Consider the following 3505-nt stretch of genomic DNA (forward strand, 5'->3'; position numbering starts at 1 on the left):
CTCACTATATATATATATATATATATATATATATATATATATATATATATATATATATATATATATATATATATATATATATAGTGAAAAGATCAAATGAGAACACCTAAAATGTTGAAAACGCAAGAACAAGTATATTCATTTGTGATTCCATGTATTCATTTATGGAGAAATGATAAATTTTTAGGCACAGTCAACATGAATATGCTTTTTTCTCTTCAATTGAAATTAAAAACGTTAAATTTATCATTTCTTCACAAATGAATACATAGAATCGCAAATGAATATACTTTGTTTTCGCATTCTCAACATTTTTAGTGTTTTCATTTGAATATATATATATATATATATATATATATATATATATATATATATATATATATAATACCTTATAAAGGAAATCTCACTCTTTCTAAAAATAATTTTAATATAATAATATTATTTTTTTAAGACGTTCAAGTCTTTAAGCTTACTGTACAACTGATTTTAAATAAAATAATATTAAAATTACTCGGTTACAAATCGTTTAAAATACACGATCCCCGTTCTCATCTGCCAAGTGAATTGGTCAAAACTGAATGTCATCCCTTATCTCCAAACTGATTGAATCGGTCAAGCACAACTGAGAAGATAAATAAAGAGGGATGTGAGAGGAGATAGATAAAGAAAGATAAAACTAGGGAGAGTAGTCGTCACTACGATCGTCGATCTGGTGTGGTTTTCAATGTCCCCCATCATTCTCTTCTTTGGCATCTTCTTCTTTTGATGACTTTGTTAAATGTTTTGTAGAAGATTTTGGAGGTGGTGGTGTGTGGCAGTGGTTGTTGATCCAATGACAATGCTCCCCAATTCGGTAGTACTAAGAACCCTAAATCTATTTATCTTTTCTAGAAGAAGGTTTAGAGTTCTTGCACTTTTTGATTTTCTGTACTGGCTTTGGATTTCATTTGGTTCTTCACTCCCAAACCCGATATGATCACAAGAATCAACATACTTGAAACCTCTCCATCTGTTATAGCCGTCACCATGGCATACAACCCTAAATCTCGCATAGAGAAGCACAAATCGTCAACACCACCACCTCCACCTACCGACAAGAAAAACGCTAAACCAATGTATCCACCACCATAGGTATTATGTTTCTTAATCTTTTTTGATAGATTAGTTATAGATATGATCTCTCTCTCTCTCTCTCTCTCTAATTTTCGAATTTTTGTTAATACCTCTCACTCTCTCGATTTGCAGGTTCTATAAGTGGTAAGTTCTTCAATCTCTTAGTTGGTTTAAATTATTACTTTTTTATGTCAAAAACCTACACTTTTGATTGAGCATAAATCAGTGGATGTTATGCGTGCTTGTACCTACTATTCTAGAAATTCCCTTTATAAACTCCAACCTTTATGATTGAATATTCTAATTTAACCTTTTATATGGTAGATCATGTGGATTTTGGGTTTATGATAAATGATTTTAGGGTTGAAACAAAAACGAAAAAAATAGCTAAGCTAAATATCTATTAGCCCATTAGAATTTTTTTTATTTATCAGTTTTTATATTGGCTTTTGTATGTTTTATCAGTTTTTCAGATTTGTTTTTATCATTAGGTTAATGTATGTATGTATTTGCTGATTACAAAAACATGTGTGTACTTCTTTTGGCAAAATAAAAAGGAATCAACATCATTTAAGACAATGGAAGATATTCATGGATCCTTTTCCTCTTAAATAGATGCATGTTAGCTGGTACGTTTGCCTTTTCTTTATATTTGTAAATAATTTAAGTTTGAAATTTAATCTTAGTTCTAACCGAAACACAACTGATTTTATTATTTGAGGTTGACGCTGAAATGGCTATATTAGCTAAAATCTTTTACCACCAGTGACAAAATATTATTGTGATATGTTAGAATCCCACATTCCATTGCTAATCTTTTGAGTTTATTTTATTCCAGACATGAGGTTGTGCATTTCTTGGATAAGTTGAAGTAAGCCATTTTTTATTGAAAGAAAATAGAAGGTAGTACTTGTATAGTTTCTTTTATTCTCATCTACATATGTTTGGCATTTGATGAAAATTTATTATAGAAGGATCCGCAATAGAGCTTATATACTCAAAGAGATGGTGGAGTCAAGGGTTGTACTTGCTACTAAAAGTACAAAGAAATGAGGTTAATGAAGAAGGCATAAGTGAAAGTGAGTTCATTTTAATCAATTTCACTCTATTTAGTTAATTACAAGAAATTTTTGTTGCTAAAATATTACTTTTTAGTTAGATGCAAAAACAAGCAACATACTTCAATCAGTTAAAAAAGTACATTGTGTATGTTGAGTGTGTAAGAATGAAAATAAGAAAAATATATATAAGTAAGGTGCTATATTTGGAAAAAAATGAAAATATATCAATATATCTAGCATTTATCCCAAGATTGGGTAAAATGTAAGAAATATCAATCTACTTCCATTTATTGTCTAAAATTATGGAGCTTCGGTGTAGCAACAATGATGGGAGAAACATAGGTGGTATTGTATTTGGTTTAGTCTAGAGGGTTCTTTAAAGGATATGACCCAAGGTTAGTGGTTTTTGTATACAATCTGAATGTTGGTGGTTTTTTGTTTGCTATCTTCTAACACTTAAGGTTAAGCCACACTTTAAGGTTTACTGTGTTTGAAATGATGTTGGTGCAATTGTGTATTTTCCAGCACCTAAAGGAGAATCCTATATGATTGCCCACCAACAGTTACGTAGTTAGGTATCAAACTGGGATTTTGGCTACTAAATTGGGAAATCAATATCATGTGCACAACAGCCCCTTAGTCAAGAACTGTGATCTAGCCTCACCACCTTCTATCACTGCTACAATCATCACCCTACTTCCAGATTACTATGACTATCTATCTCTTTCTAACCTCACACCACCACTACCAGTCAACCTATACATAATACATGTTAGGAAATTAAAAGTAAGATGGTACCAAACAAATTAATAAAAGCTACTGTTTTGTGAAATTTGAAGTTCTAACATATAACAAAATTAATGAGATTTCTCAACACTGATTGATGTTATGTTGGATACTTTTTTTCTACAAGAAGTTGCTACTGTTGAAGGTTTTAACTAAATGTGGAACACTTTGATTTCGCTACTGATTATTAGGATCCGCTCAACTGTTACGTATTTTGCTTAAAAGTTCCCATAATGTCCTCTCCCAGGTGAGGAAGTTAAGTTTACAGATTTATAGTGGTTAGTTATGACGAGCTTTTGGATTTTTGGTAACTGTGAAAAAAGTCATCCTTATTTCATGCTTATTGCCGCTTTTATCTTTATTTTTTCGTCAAAACATTACCATTTGACTTGATTCTTCTCTACACACAGATTGAATCTAAAAAAATTCCTTCTTACCTTTGATTTCTTGAAGTAATCATGTAAGAAACATTAATACAAAATAACACCCATCATGGTTCGTAGCAACGAAATTCACAAAAATACAACGCAATGAAATTCACAACA

General features: G+C 30.7%; 1 long non-coding RNA gene across 4 annotated transcripts; it reads left to right on the forward strand.

Annotated features, from left to right (window-relative positions):
* Nucleotides 1-556: 556 nt before the first annotated feature.
* Nucleotides 557-3297, forward strand: LOC145089124 (uncharacterized). Of its 4 annotated transcripts, XR_013701385.1 has the most exons (6): nt 557-1131; nt 1246-1257; nt 1605-1742; nt 1952-2016; nt 2085-2192; nt 2700-3297. It is a non-coding gene; the product is annotated as an uncharacterized LOC145089124 (long non-coding RNA). The 4 variants fall into 4 exon arrangements; XR_013701382.1 differs by lacking the exon at nt 2700-3297 and having other exon boundaries at nt 2085-2474; XR_013701383.1 differs by lacking the exon at nt 2700-3297 and having other exon boundaries at nt 1671-1742; nt 2085-2474.
* Nucleotides 3298-3505: the final 208 nt, after the last annotated feature.

This window comes from Lactuca serriola, chromosome 1, assembly GCF_051521515.1.
Source record: "Lactuca serriola cultivar US96UC23 chromosome 1, Lser_US96UC23_V15, whole genome shotgun sequence".
NCBI classification, from domain to species: domain Eukaryota; kingdom Viridiplantae; phylum Streptophyta; class Magnoliopsida; order Asterales; family Asteraceae; genus Lactuca; species Lactuca serriola.